General features: G+C 30.6%; 1 protein-coding gene and 1 pseudogene across 7 annotated transcripts in view; one reads left to right on the top strand and one right to left on the bottom strand.

The window, feature by feature from the left end:
- LOC147908966 (uncharacterized) overlaps positions 1 to 15,939 on the top strand; it is a 50,687-nt pseudogene extending 34,748 nt beyond the window's left edge.
- Positions 1 to 17,010, bottom strand: part of LOC105144482 (48 related 2) — a 235,328-nt gene that overhangs the window by 119,123 nt on the left and 99,195 nt on the right. The gene's annotated exons all lie outside the window — the stretch shown is intronic.

The following is a 17,010-nucleotide window of genomic DNA, read 5'->3' on the forward strand; positions in this document are numbered from 1 at the left end:
CCTCTCCGCCCCTTATTGATGCTTAGGGCCATCGAGCGGCCGAGATTGCTGAGAAAGCATTTTCGGTCGCGTGAAACAAGCTACTAGTGGGAGAAGGAGCTCGCTGTCTCGTTCATTCTCGGCGCGCCGCAGGCGAGCACACGGACATGGGTTCGTGCTTAAGTGTTTGGGGCTACCATTTCGCCAGACCGCTGTTTGATTCTGTATCGCCACCGTCAACGCAGAGTTCTTGGCTGAGTAGTCAGGAGCCTTAACAGCTTTTATCGGTTGGGTTAGAGAATTTAAACCTTCAGCCAACTCCATCAATGCACTTCTCCGTTTTAAGAAAACACACGTCTAAAAATTTTCCTACAGGTTACAGGAGCCTCCTTGAGACTCCTAGAATTACAGAAGTACATTCAATAAGTAAAGGAGAAATATTAGCATAATGGTCTTGCGAAAGTTGTTTTAACTATAATAAAAAAACGCGAGCAAATAAATTGTACACATAAGAATATTGATTTGTTCATAAATATCGATGGAGCAACGGTAAGAAAATCTTCAGGGAAAAGTATGTGGCCGATATTACATTCAGATGTACTTTCTAATCAAGTCTACATGATAGATATATATTTTGGAGAAGGAAAACTGGACAATTTAAATACATTTTTAGAAATGTTTGTAAATGAAGCAACTCAATTAATTGATAATAGCATTCAATTCAATCACAATTTATATAATTTTAAAATCAAAACTTTCATTTGCAATGCACTAGCGAAAGCGTACGTTTTACAGGTTAAATATCATATTGGATTTGACAGTTACATAAAATGTGTTATAGAAGGCAAACGTGTTGAAAATACTATTTGTTTTCTTGGAGCAAAAGTAACATTAAGAACTGAATGAGCTATTTAAGCATTATGCATATAGTCTTCATTAATAAACCGGAGAAACGAATCTTGTGCAAATCCCGTATTTAAGTTTAATAAGTAACATCATACTCGATTATGTACATTTTTTATGTTTGGAGATAACGCGTAAATTAATACATCTGTGGATGTCCGGACCACTGAATGTACGATTATCAACAAACAGTATTAAACAAATATCGGAGGAATTAATTAATTTCAGAAAATGCATACTATCTAATTTTTCATGGAAACCAAGAGCGTTAAACTTTATAAAATTATGGAAAGAGTTTGTCTCAAAAGCTAGAGTTTGTCAGTTCTTATTATATCTGAGTCCAATAGTTCTGAAAACAGTTTTAAGAAAAGAGCTGTATGATTTTTTAACGCTACACGCTGCAATAACAATCCTAGCCAATCCAATCCTTTCTCGTGATGTTGCAAATATTAGGTACACGGAAGAACTAATAAAAAAGTTTATTGAAAACTTTCAAATATTATACGAAGAAAAATATATCAATCATAATATACATAATTTGCTGCATCTCGCAGTCGATGTCAGACAGTACAGATGGTTTCAATGCCTTTCCGTTTGAAAATTTCCTTGATGCTTTAACAAAATTAATTAGAAAGTTCGAGAAACCATTACAACAAATTGCTCGTAGACTTTCGGAGTATGGTGCGATATCTTCCAGTGATATAAGAAAGATAAATGTTTCTAATTTCGAAAAGTGTCACCACAATTCGAAAAATGTCACCACATGTCCTTTCGATAATGTTAGAAGTTATATAAAACATTATAAAATACTGCATAAAAATTTATTTTCCCTAAATTGTGATAATTAACAAAATTGCTGCTGTGTATTGAATGATGGAACCATGATCGAAGTTATCAATTTTGTGGTATCTAATATTGTAACATATATTATTAGCATGCAATTAATTTCGATTGGTAATATATATTCAGATCCTACAGAGTCAGTAGAGTTCGGCATAACAATAATTGAAAAAAAATGACCAAATTATATCTTGGCCATGTGATAGGATAAATTTAAAATTAATGAAGTTATTAACGTAATAAATCAATTGTTTTTCCCATTCTTCACATAGCGATGTAAGTTAAGTTTAAAAATATAAAAAAATGACGTAGAGAAAAAAAATTATACAATTAATGATTCTTTTATATAACAGATTTTCCATTTACTTGAATCTTTTTTAAAAAAATGTGTCAATTTAAAATATCTATGATTTTTAAGCCTCTAAGATGGACAAACTCTTTGAACGTGTTTTGTCATTGTTCCCAGATCATTTAAATCTATATAACAAAAAACACAGAAGAAAAATTTGTTCAGCGTAATATATTAGGTAGTATATTAGGTAGTATATTCTGTATAGTATATTAGGAATTACTTAAGTGATTATAATAAATCTCGTTTGTAAATATTTCTTGTTTAATAGTTTTTAAACTTTTCGGCATGTGGAATAAATTTATTATAATCATTTAAGTAATTCCTAATATACTACACAATTTATAAAATGTGATTTGTTTTATAACAAATCACATTTTACAAATTGTGTTCCCAATATACGTAAATGTGCACTTCGCAACAGTTAATCTAGAAATTATATATTGTACGTGCTTACAAATTTCTATATGTCTGAATGTTTGTCAATGAGTTATTTGAATCACTCCGTTCATTACATTGATCAATAATGAAAAATTAAAGATTTTTGGAAATATAAAATATAACTTAAAAAATTAACATAAAATGTACTTGTACTTACAGTTGTATTTTTCAAAACATAATAAATTGAGTCCTGTTGTAGCGTACGGATTTAGATTCAACGTTGAAAAATACGATAAAAATATATTTGCATCTTCGGTGACGAACAAAGTTTGATTTTGTAATATACTGTTATTTCTATTTTTACTTTCTTATTGTATCATGTACATTTGTACAATTTTAATGTAAAAAATTTTGAATAATTACATAGGAAACGACATAAATCAATATGTATAAGGTTGTGGAATTTGATGATGGAATAATGGCGGTTCCGAGTAAATGGGTAGATGTTAAAAAAAAAAACATCTGCAAATAGCCGCCATATGAAAGTAAAGAAATTGAAGAAGTAATTAGAAATAACGAGAACTTAATTGGTTGGAATTGCCGATATTAAAAATATATGGAAAAGCAATCGATAAAGTACCATTTATTGTATTTTGTAAACATATTTATTTAAAAATTAGAAAAAGAAGAACATAAAAAACCACAGCACGGGTTGTCGGTTGTGATCAAACTTCCATCAATAAGAAATTTTTTAAGCGTTTATCAATACAACATATCAATCAATAAGTAATTAAACGTTTTGGCCACAATCTGGCCATCTTCAGTAATTAAAAATCTTCTTGAGACGTAAATTTACATTTAGTTGAGTTAAATACAACAGTCGGTTGTTAAAATAAAATAAAAGTGTTCTTATTAGTGTGAAGATGAATCGTACGGACTAGTCCTAAGGACTAGTAACAACACACAATGTCACGACTAAATTTTAATTGTGCGAAAGTAATATCTGAGATCCACCGCTTAGTTTCTTGGCTGTAAAACAGAATCTGGAAATTTCTTGTTCTACATTGTCCGGATGTGAAAACTGGCGTTGTAATATTACCGTACGATTCATCTTCGCACTAATAAGAACACTTTTATTTTATTTTAATAACCGACTGTTGTATTTAACTTAACTAAATGTAAATTTGCGTCTCAAGAAGATTTTTAATTACTGAAGATGGCCAGATTGTGGCCGAAACGTTTAATTACTTATTGATTGATATGTTGTGTTGATAAACGCTTAAAAAATTTCTTATTGATGGAAGTTTGATTATCACAACCGACAACCTGTGCTGTGGTTTTTTATGTTCTTCTTTTTCTAATTTTTAAAATTATAACCACTTTTATTTAAGATATTTTTTAATTACACGAGCATTGACATGCATATGAATTATCGCAATTGTTCATATTTATTTATTCATTTATTAAAGAAATGTTGGAATGTTGGGACCTAATAGTAATAAAATCATCCAAAAAGAATTTTATAATACTTGTTACATATATCTTAAATATAAAATTTTATTTCAATATTTTTAATTTTAGACAATTTGACAAGTGCGAAAGAAAAGAAAAAACTGGCGTTATTAGTATCTGATTGCGATGAGGACGAAGTCCTAAAAAACAGCAGAAAAACGTGAAAAAAAGGCGAGGACAAATCTCATCAGAATCCGACAATGAAGATTATGATAATATCACTGAAGTAAATGAAACAAATGTTGCATTTACTATGTTACATTCTTTAAACAAGAATTTGTCGAAAAATTTACATACAAACATGTCGCTTATTGTATAATCTTCAAGTGAAAGGGTGGAAAATACAGATACTAATGGGAATGTATATATTTTTGAACAAGTATTTATTCCTAGTTTACTGTATCTTACTTGTAAATAATATTATTGTTTTAAATACCTTAAAACTCATTGAAAGTAGAAAAAAATAGTAAAGAGTGATTTTAATTTTTTGTTTACGGAAAATCGCATTTTACAGGATAAATTTTTCATAGTAATAAATTTATAGCATTTCATTAAAGTCAATTTTTCTGAAAATGATTTATTTTGTTTAAAAATATCTATGTGCCAGAATTTTTATTGGATCTATCTAATACAATTTGCCGTAAATGTTTATTACAATCATTAGAACAAAGTTTTACATAAATTATGAATTTCGTGCTTTTCTTAAATTGTTACAAATAAAATAGGGTTGTGAAATTTCAGTGATTTTAATAATACCACAAATTTATCTCTAATCTCGACATGAAAAAGTAATAAGTATAAAAAAAATGTTCATAAAAGTAATTCAAATCTCCAACATCAATGTTAAACATATTTGATATATAATCTTCGTTTATTTACTTTAATTAGGTATAATACATATGTAATTAATGATTAATTTCCAATTTCAAAAAAATCATTTTGACTTCCTTACAATTTATAATATCGCTAATATTTTACGTTTCATAAAATTATCTGTTGAGAAATAATAGTCATTGCAGAAATGCACATTGTTACACAAATTGCAGCAGAAAATTCTACTGAAAAATGTACGACTGATGCCAAGAAGCAGTATGACAGTATGATATTGAACGAAAAACTTAATTATTAGCAGTACAAATTAGTTCGGTCCGTTTTTTTGTGTTCAAAAATGCATTTATATCAAAACAAAATGAATGAACAGATTAATTAAAGTATTGTCCATCACTGGCTACTACTTTTTCCCATCTCTCAGGCAATTTTCGAATTCCATCTTGAAAAAATGACTCGTCTTTAGAGGCGATCCAATTTTGGAGCCAATTTTCGATTTCTGCGAAAGAAGTGAACCGGTGACTTGCCAAATCGTGCTGCATCCTTCGGAATAACCAGTAATCAGAAGGAGCAATGTCCGGAGAATACGGCGGGTGTGGTAAAACATCCCATTTGAGCGTTTCTAAATATTTTTTTTACGATTTTTGCGACATGAGGCCGAGCGTTGAAGAAAAATAACTTTATCATGTCTTTGCTCATATTCCGGCCGTTTTTCTCGCAATGCACGGCTCAAACGAATCAATTATAGCCGATACCGATCGCCCGTAATGGAATCGCCAGGTTTCAGCAGCTCATAGACAACACCCTTTTGATCTCACCAGATACAAAGCATGATCTTCGAATCATGAATGTTCGGCTTTGGTGTTGATGTTGAGGTCGATAGCGACGATTGACCGGGTTTAGCGTAATATTTTTTCTTCTTGAGATTATCGTAGAATATCCACTTCTCCAGTCACAATCCGATGCAAAAACCTTTTTTTTTGTTGTCTTTGAATCAGCTGTTCGCAAGTGAAAAATCGCTTTCCAACGTCTCTCGGTTTCAGTTCATAAGGCACCCAATTTCCTTGTTTTTGAATTATTCCCATGGTTCTCAATCGTGCAGAAACGGCTTGTTGAGTTACTCCCAATTCTGCAAGCTCCTCTTGCGTTTGACTCTGATCTTCTTCGAGTAATGCCTCTAATTTTTTGTCTTCGAATTTTTTTGGCTGTCCAGAGCGAGGCTTGTCTTCAACACTGAAATCTCTATCCTTGAAACGTCGAAACCATTCCCTACATGATTTATCAGGAGCAGTGTCACTATAAACAAGCATTCGATGGGCTTCAACTAAATTTTTCTTCCAATTAAAGCAGAAAATTAGAACCTCCCGCAAATGCTGCTTGGTTAACAAAATTCGACATTTCAAACACAGTAAAAATCAAGGTTTGTGTATGAAACTCAAAGCGATATAAACTGAATATTATTAGCAGATGTCTAACCTCTTCGAAAATCAACCAAAAACGCCAAAATCAGTCACTATGAACCATTTGTGGGGAATTCTTAATACCTCACTAGCGCAGCGAGTGTAGAAAGCTTAAGGATTATGGTAACGAGTTGCCTAGCAGCGTAAAAAAATAATAAAAAAAGAAATATTATAATAACAGATCAATAAAGGTGTTCGTCCTGTACGATCATATAAAATTGTGCTCGTGAAATAAATATTATTATTACCAGTTACAAATAAAGTCTCGATTATTATTTTCTTTATCACATCACACGACAAACGTGGGTTTGTCAAAAGAACTCTGACTTATCCATTGAGTCACACATTCCCACACATTCACAACAGCCGGAGCCATCTTTTGAAAAACGGACCGAACTAATTTGTACTCCTAATATATAATTAGTAAATGATAGACATTACATTTCTATTATTTTATACAGGGTATCCCCGGCCTATGGGATTGCCTCTCATAAACAGGTAGAGCGGACTGAACAAAGTCAAAAAATTCTTTGCCATTTTGCAATTTTCGCAATATTTTAGGAGATATTAATTTTTAAAATCATCAAATAAGCATGTATCCATGCGTACAATCGTTAAGACAAACGTCCATCGGTCGCAGTCGCTTATTGCACAGGGAATAGAGCGAACTGCTAGAATCCCTATAAGAGAGTCACGACAATCTTGTCAAAACTTTCATTGGCTTTGAAGTAAAATGGCGGAATCAAGCATCGTATATATAGAGTGTGTTATCAAAATCCGGACAAATCGAACAATTTCTTTAAATAAAATATTTTTAATGAAAAATTAAATATTACAAAAAACTTTTTACATGTCACTTGGGAGATCTTTGTAGAGCAATTATTCGATATATTCCGCATTAGCTTGAATGATGGCCTCTATTTTCGGTGAAGTGTTCGCACGCATGCTGTAATGTAGCACTGTCCATGCCAACGAATGCTGCCTCAATAGCGGTCACATTGGGATGCCGAGACTTGTTTGTGATTCTTTCAACTACGTTCCATACGTAATAGTCCAAGAGATTTAAATCTAGGTTGTTGGGTGGCCAGAATGGGAGCCGAGGCGAGCAACTCGGCTTGTCCTGGCAGTCTCAGAGAGCGTCTGTCGTATATTTAATGTGTACGATTTGTATCGAAGATTCTTCTCGGCAATTCGACGCATTGTTGGCTTGTTTACATCAACATCGATGCTAATTTTCGCAACGATTGCCTATCCGAAATTAGTGCTTGAGCCCTTTCAACGACTGCGAGGGTTCTGCATCCTCACAATGCGTTCTTTTGAGTGACTCTTCCTCGCTGACATACTGGAACCTTCGTTGGACTAAAGCCATATATTTTACCACAACGTCATAAACGGTTGATCTAAGGGTATCCAAAGGACCGAATTATTACCGTTGCTGAGTTCCCAGCGCTCGATGATCGCGGCTCTTCGATTATATTCTGCACTTGATTTCAACATCGCGACCATTTTGAGAATATAACTGTTTACTAGAAACATCAAATTTTCTCGGATGTCAACAACAACTTCTGGCGGAAGCACAATATAGCGGAAAATTTAAATTGAAATTTGGCCGGATTTTGGTGACGCACTCTATATATAATACTATTATATTTCCACTTTAACTATCATAAACGCGGTGATTTAAATTTTAGAAATAATTGTGAGAACAGAATTTACATTAAATTATATAATATTGACAAGTACAATTTATGTTAAATTATTAAATATTGACAGAAGTATCTGTTATGTATAGCTGAACTAGTTTTACTCTTTTGGAATTTTAAGATATATGAAATAGGTATATGTTTATAAAAATTATGCGTTTCGCGGGTTTCTTCTGTGTCCAGATCCATTCTTGGAATGCCAATGTTTCGTGAACCTTGCAATCCACTTCATCAGGGTGAGGAGCAGCCTGATACTGTATCAGGCTGCTGATACAATAACCTGAGTGGATTGCAAGAAATAAAGGCAAATATACAAAGTCACTATTTCTCTAGAATGTTCACATACGAGTGGTGCAAAAACTCCGTATCTGATTGGAGAAACTATTAGTTTGCAATTTAATATTCAACATTTCAGAGATGAGTCTTTTGTTCAATTGTTTTTCTATGTCTAAAATTTCGACATTATCCCATTCAAATTCATGACTGTGATCCAACCTATGCTGAGTGATGACAAATTCACAAGAAGTTTTTCTATTAATTTGATTTTTCTGTTCCTTTATTCTCATTTTTAATAAACGACCTGTTGCTCAAATAGGTTGTATCACAGTCTCGATTTTGTAATTTATAGACGACATTCTTATTAGAATTTGAAAGGAGTCTGTCTTTCTGAACTTTAATGACCTTATCCACTTTGTTGGGGCTACGAAAACAAAGATTAGAATTCAAATTTTTCATGATGTTCTTGAATTTCTTTGAAATTAAAAGTAGATAGGGGTGAACTAGATCTTATTTACAGACTCATCCTGAATACCATTATCTTGTTCTTAGTCACATTATGTATTAATGATTTTAATCTTGAGTTGATAACATTGAAAATAAAGAGGATAATCGTTCTCAAGAAAATTTGTAACTATTAGTTCAATAATTTTAAAATAATATTTCGGATACGACAACATTACGGCCATCTACCATGCCATGATTACGCCTTTTTTTGTGTTAAAGAATGAAGAGAATGAAAATTGAGAAATCTACCGAAGAACATTGGTTTGTGAAATCAAATTCTATTGTACTTTAATTCTTAATTAACGTTACGTCTAGAAAATTCAATTCATCCCCACCTACCCTTCCAACGTAAATTGAATTCTTGAATGCATTAAGTTAAAAGTGTTAAGAATTTCATTAATCGACTCGTATGGAGCCGCCATTGCGATATCATCAACGTATTTAATGTAAAAAGAGAACTTATATCCTAAACTTTCCAATGCTTTGTTCTCAAGAAATTCTATTAGATCAGCCATGGAGAGAGCGGAGATCCCATTGGAGTGTCAAATTTTTGCTGGTATGTATTATTTTCAAAAGTGAAAAAATCGAAGAATCAATTTTACCGCATTTAAAAATTCTACTTCCAGAATCTTAATAGTTTTAGCAATATGTTCCCATTTTTTCTTTAAGCATTTTATAACTAAATCTACAGGAATAAATAAAAAAGTAACATCTAATAAGATGAGTATATGTTCATCATATCTATTAATATAATATCTAATAATATAATATTTATTAATATAATATCTATTAATATAATATTATATATATTTTCCATTTAATATTTTCATCAACATAAAACTATTTTCAATATGACTTTGTGGTTTGGGAACATATTGGTTAATGATGTCTTGAAAACGATGTCAAAGAATATAGCGGGCTGTCAATGTAAGAAATAATTAATCTGAACTACGAATCTGGTTTATGTATTTTTGGATATGCATAGGCACTCGACAATGAGCCACTCCTATATAAGTTTTTGTAAGTTCAGCTAGAAATGTAATCTTTCCTTTCCTAATTTTTTAACCTGTACCTTTTTTTACAAGGCTCAAAATTAAATCCCTATTCACTGAAATGTATATGTCAGTGTCTTGTATGTTATTTATGCTATTTAATATTATGTAATCATTCCTATTAAGGACAACAGAAATGTTCCCTTTGTCCTCTTTAGTAAAAATAACATTAGGATTATTTTTGATAAAAAAAATTAGTGGCTTTATTCAGGCGTGATAATCTGTTAATCGGATTGTTGGAAGGAGTAAAAGAATCCATATTCTCGATAATAGGAATAGAACAATTTCTTAGCGAGATTCTTAAATGTAAAAATCTGTTTATAATGTTTTCGATGTTTTTAATGATCTCTAAACAATCGTTTTTCGTGTTACTAGAAGGTAAAGCAAAATTGTTCCCTAATTGTAACAAGCATTGTACATCTGTTGGAATCAAAACACTAGAAAGATTATAAAATAATTTTTCTTTAACATTATATAACGAAGAATGGATGTTATCTAATTGAAATTTGGATGGATAAAAATTTCAACAGATGAAAAGACAGAAATTGTTTAAATAATTCTAGAATTCTGTGAAAACTATATAGGAACTGTGGAAATGAATCGATTTAATATTTTTAATTCTTATCCTCACTCTGCTTCGAAATTAACACTGCATCTTTTTGTCAATTCTCCTATATTCTTTTTTAGAAAACCAAATAAAATAAGCATTTTGTTTGTGGAAAAAAGAATTACATATGTGAATAGGAATCCAGCAATATATCTGTCTAGCAAGTTTAAAAGTTTTTGTTCTAGAAAAATGCAAAGATCTGAACGCATTGTTTAATTCTACATGTAAAATCTTATTGATAAACCTATCTCTCGCTTTAATGTAATTAAATTTTGAGCTTAAATGCGCAAATTGAGTATTAAAACTATGTATACCGTTTAAATGTACAAGGAAAATTTTTGTATCGACATACAATGTCGAAAATATTATGTACATTAGTGGAAATTCTTGTTATAATTGCGCACTTTCTGTATTGACACATCCCTTATTGCATTTATATTCTTTTATTTGTCATTATAATATTTCTTTTATTACCTCCGAGGAGAGAAAAAACAGACCTTTTCGTAATCTTTTGTAATTATTCCTGTCAAATTTTTTGTAAATTATTTTAATATCCTTAAATTATAAACAGTTTAATTTTATTTAAAAAAAATATTTGAAAAAATTGTTTATCTCTAGATATGAATATACAACTACAATACATTTTTGCGACTAGTTTTAGATTCATTGATAAAAATACTATTTCACAAGAGAGACGTGAAAAATTTTTAAATAAATTTTTCGTAAAATGAAAAAAATATTTCTTTAATATACAGAAATGTTGTAAACTCAACAAGAACATTTCTGTAATGTAAATAAATATTGTATTAAATGCAAACGAAATATTTTTTATTTGTAAGGAAATTTTTTATACATAAAAAAAGGAAGAATTTTTTTCATGTAAAAAAATTTTTTGTTACATATATAAAATATATTTCTTTTATTTAAATAAAAAATTTCGTTGCACAAACTATGTCTTTAATTCTAATAAAAAGGGACAACCACAAAGTTTCTTCAAATGAAGAAAACTTTTCTTTTCATTTAAACAAATTTTTTTTTTTAATCGAAGAAACTTTTCTCTGGATGTAAAGTTTAGTATTATTAAAAACGCAAGTTTAGTATTATTAATCTTGATCAATTTCATCCAAAGCAGCACGGAAAGGTGGAAAATCACTGGTGTGTTTATAAGTACATAATTGTGGAGCAATATACTGGATGCATATCCTCATTTCTCGCGTCATTCGATCAAATTAAAAAACCGCATCCTTGTTATAATTATAGAAATTGATTATCGAATTTGTTGTTGTTCGGCGGATGTTATGTAAGCAACAAGTCAATAAGTTAAGATATGTGTAATATGTGTACGTCATTTGTCTATTGCAAGAAAAGTAAATTTTTTATTAATAAATTAAAAGATTAAAGTAGAAGAAAAGGAAATTTGATCAATCTTACGTTGAAATCAGAAACAGTAAAATCCAAATGCGCAATTAGAACTCAAATTCAAATGAGAAAAACGCGAAGACATAAAGAGGATATTTATTTATTATTGTAATTACAAACAGACCAGAGTTGGGAACGTTATCTTAAAAGAATAATGTTACTGTTACAGTTTTTTGATAAAAATAACTCGTTATCGTTACTAACTACTCATTTTAAAAAGTAACGCGTTACCGTTACTTGAAAAAGTATCGAATCGTTACTTTTTTGTTATTTCTCGGGAAATTGTTAAATTATCTTCTTCATATACAGTGCTGATAACATTAAGATTATTCGACGCGTTTTTGTACAAAAAAACCGAATCTGACAGAAACAATCGTCAAGAGCTAAATTCCACAGTTATTAAATTTAAATTAAACACTGTTTTTAAACTTTAATGTCATTATTTTAAGATTCATTTTTAGTACTGAAAATTTGTAGTAGGAATATATGTAATGTGATTTACAGATTTTCAACTAATAGTAGCTAGCAGAATGCAGTCTAAGATATAAAATAAATATATAAATTATTTTTTAAGAAATAAAAATAAATATTTTATAATTATGTTTATTGCAAACCTTTGCATAATAATCTTTTATTATACGTAATACAACATTAATTTGTAAATATATATTTATATACTTACACAAGCATTTAAAAGTATTTATTTTGTTATAACAACGACACAACTTGGGTAATTAGAAGTACACTTCTAGTACACAAAAGCGAAACATTTTTCAGCGCCAACAATATCAAAATATGATCTAATTCAACGTATCTAATAAAAATTAAAATAACGATAAAAATAACGACTGAATAGTTATTGTTTCTGAAAAAATATTAGGTGTACAAATAAATTTTAAAGCGTTTTTAATGAAATTTAATATTTATTTATTTAGAAACGAAAACACACTTAATTATCAAAATAATCTCCATCATTATCTATGATCTTTAGCCATCTTTCGGACAGCTTGCGAATTCCAGAAGCGAAGAAGGTTTCGTCTTTCGATGCGAATAAAATTATCTACCCATTTTCGCACTTCTTCAAATGCTCGAAAGTGTACACCGGACAAGGCGTTTTGCATTAACTGAAATAAATGATAATCAGAAGGGACTATGTCTGGGCTATACGCCGGGTGCGACAGAACTTCCCAACCAAGAGCTAGCAACGTTTCCTTTACAGGTTTACCAACATGAGGCCTAGTGTTGTCATGAAGCAATTTCACAGGACGTTTTCCTTTGCCAGTAAATGGACGATTTCGTTCGATTTCTTGATTTAAATGGATCAATTGTTGACTGTAGCGATCACTGTTAACCATTTCATTCGGATGGAGCAGTTTATAATATAGCACATCCTTCATGTCCCACCAGATGCATAGCATAACTTTGCTGCTGTGGATGTTGTGTTTTGGCGTTGATGTAGTGGATTGTCCTGGATCCATATAATGTTTTTTCTTTTTAGGATTATCGTAAAAAATCCACTTTTCATCACCAATCACGATTTTCCACAAGAAAGATTTTCTATGCTGTTTATTGTACAGATTCAAACACTTCTCAAGGCGATCATTTTTGTTTTTTTCACTTAATGCATGCGGCACCCACTTTCCTTCCTTCAGAATCTTTCCCATCTGCCGTAAACGAATTGAAATATCTTGTTGAGTTACTCCAAGTTGCTGTGCAAGTTCATTTTGTGTTTGACATGAGTTTTGATCGAGTAATACTTGCAATTCATTGTTTGTAACCTTCTGAGGAGCACCACTACGTTCTCTATCGCTAACATCAAAATCATCCTCTTTAAATCGCCTAAACCAAAACTTACACGTACTTTTGGATACAACATTGACTCCAAGAACAGAACAAATTGATTCATATGCTTTAGCAGCGCTTTTTCCTTGATGAAATTCGTATCGAGTGCAGTGTCGAATAAATCACTCGCCATTTTAAAACCATTTAATTTTGAGATTAAGTTTCCAATTTTGTAATGTCAATTATGTTTTTTAATAGTACACATTAAGCGCCACTACATATCAAAAGAGCGCGAAAATATTTGAATTCTAAGTTTAAATTATACGTTACACAAAAAACGCTTTAAAACTTATTTGTACACACAAAAAAATATTATTCTATTGCCAAGAAAAGCAATTATTCATTTTATTTTTCTTCTTTTAAATAATGGTTACTTTCAATAAAGAATATTTTCTCGCTAGTAGTCTAAATTCATCTCAAGTTTTAGAAATACTCAATATCATGTACTCAAAATAAGAATTTATTCTCTTTTGAAGTATATTATAAAATTTCATCGGAGAAAAGTCAGATTTGATTAACTTGAATATTTAATAATATATTGATGTAAGAAAATTTATTTGGTCAGAAAAATTTGGTATTCGTATATTTCTTTCAATTCTACACAACAGATTTAGGAAAAGCGAAACTAGTTTAGAAACAAGAAATTTTTTTCTTGTTTGAAATAATTCATATTTTCAATTTAAATAAATATTTATTTTGGGATTAAATTGTGCATGCAATATGATGCAACATGACTTTTTTATATTGTTCCATAATGATGTTTTTTTATACAATATTTATCTTAATTATTTTGAATTAATAAATACTAGCATATTATTTATTTATTTTGTTTCCATGTAATCTTATCAAATAATATTAGGTGTTGGAATTAATTCGTAGCGTTTTTTAATGAAAGAATGTTATTTATTTCACATGAGCATTAAAAAATACATTAATGAAAGTACTTCCCATCACTTGTAAAACGCTACGAATTAATTCCAACACCTAAAATATGAAACTGCCATCATAAAATTAAGAATAGTTACAATAGGAAATATACGTTGGCTCGATCACAAGCGTGGCGAATAGCTCAGCGTAAATGTATTAGGCTTATCATTCTAAGGATCGTAAGTTCAAATCTTGCCGGGGATGCGACGCGTTTTTCAATAATTACTTGTAGTTAATAAGACAGAATATGAGTATGCGAAACAATAAAAATATAAATTAAACTGGAAAAATAAAAAGCAATAATAACAAAAAAATTATTTTTTTTGTTAAGCTACGAAGGCAAGTCAATATGTTTTTAAAAACATAGTAAAACACTTTTTTTTTTGATCGATTCATTTTTATTTCTCAATATAGTCTCTTTTCAGCTCGATAGACTTGATCCAACTTTTTCAAGCCGAATATGATTTGTCCCTTCAAAATAAGCTTCCGTTTCGGCGATGAACTGCTCTCTGGTGGTGAATCTCTTTCCTCCAAATCATTTTTTTAGGTTTGGAAACAGGAAATAGTCGCAGGAGACTAAATCTGGCGAATATGCTAGATGGGGAAGCAATTTATAGCAGAATTCGTTGAATTTGATCATCAGTGTCGGGCACGTGTAAACCCGTGCATTGTCTTGATGGAAGAGCACTTTCTTTTTCGCCAAATGGGGACGTTTTTTTCGTTAAAATGTTGTTGAAACGATCCAATAAACGGCTGCGTAATACTCGCCATGATCGTTTGTTTCGACGGAAGGTATCGATATGAATTATATCGCGTGCATCCCAAAAAACTGTTACCTTTCCGGTCGACTTCACGGTCTTCGCTTTCTACGGAGTTGGTTCACTCGGTGAAGTCCATTGTTTTGACTGTTCCTTCGTCTCGGGTGTGAAGTAATGGATCCATGTTTCGTCCACAGTAATGAATCAACGCAGAAATTTATCTGGATTACGTTGAAATATCTCCAAACATTATTTTGAAATCGTCACACAGTCGCGCTTATGATCCACAGTGAGCAAACGCGGTACCCATCTTGCTGATAGCTTTTTCATACCCAATTGTTCGTGCAAAATTGAAATCACTGTGCCATGTGATATGCCTGTGGCCTCAACAAGCTCGCGCACTTTCACTCGTCGAAAACAATATCGTGGACTTTATCGATGATTTCTGGCATAGCAGCCTCAATTGGACGAGGTACATCACATGTGGATGTACGACCACGTTTAAATTTATTCACTCAAATATACAAAATCCAACTTGGCTTTGATTTCTTTCGGCATTAACCTTTCATATGTAGATGTTTGATCATGCACGAAACTAATTTTTTGTCATTTTGCAAAAAATACAAAGGTTGTTCGCTTTAATCGTCTACAGAAATGAAACCACGCGATGAATTTCTCAAAATTTGACAGTAATCAGCTGAAAGATGCTACTTGTCAAAAAGTAATGTGACATAACACTATGAATGCCCTCTGATAGATTTTCTAAGAACTTATTGACTAGTATAATTGTAATTTTCTTACAAGTAAATATGATATTTAATTCAAGTAAAGGAAGAATTCTTCTTAAGTAAATCGAATTTTTAATTTAATTTAATATTCTTGGTTGAGAAATATTAAATTTTCTAGAATTCAGAATATATTTTGAATAAATCGGATGCTTGTGATGAACTTATATAATAGATTTGCGGATATATGAACTTTTGAAATACTTGGAAGAAGTCATTATTATTTGCGTACAGTATATATTTTTCTGCGCGTATAATGATGTTATCATTACTGTTAAAGACAGAAAAAAGCAATGATCTTTACTGAAAAAATGTAACGAAAAAGTAACAGCGTTACAAATAATGCATTACTTCCAACTTTCAAAGACAGACTTCAATAAATAATAATAAGATTCATCAAGACACTCTGTTTCCTTTTTTGTGAATTGATACCATTTATTTATTTTTTAATATATTTATTTTTTAATATATGTAACATTTCAAAAATTCTCCTTTTATTATTGGGTCGGAAGAAAAATTCTGCGGTATTTTGTTAGCTCAAAATTGTATACAGAATATATTTGTTGTGAAATTTTCGACTATCTGATGTGAAAGCTTAAAATTTTTTCTAAAAGTTCGTCTTTAAAAAATGTTCCTACAACTTTTTATTACTAAATTACATACGGATTAAATAAAAGAGCATTCTGATTTTCGTTGCTCATAACTTCATTAAAAATCATTATTCGCAATTAAAAAATCTGATTCTTAGAACTGAATCTTTGCTCTATTGAACGATACAATTACTAATTTTTTAAATGTAGAATTATGTATAAGTTTGAGTTAAAAATGACATTACACTGTTCTTATAATTATTGCGCAATGATTAAAAAAAGAATAAAATTT

This window comes from Acromyrmex echinatior, chromosome 7 (genome assembly GCF_024713525.1).
Source record: "Acromyrmex echinatior isolate Ae372 chromosome 7, ASM2471352v2, whole genome shotgun sequence".
In the NCBI taxonomy this organism is placed as follows: Eukaryota; Metazoa; Arthropoda; class Insecta; order Hymenoptera; family Formicidae; genus Acromyrmex; species Acromyrmex echinatior.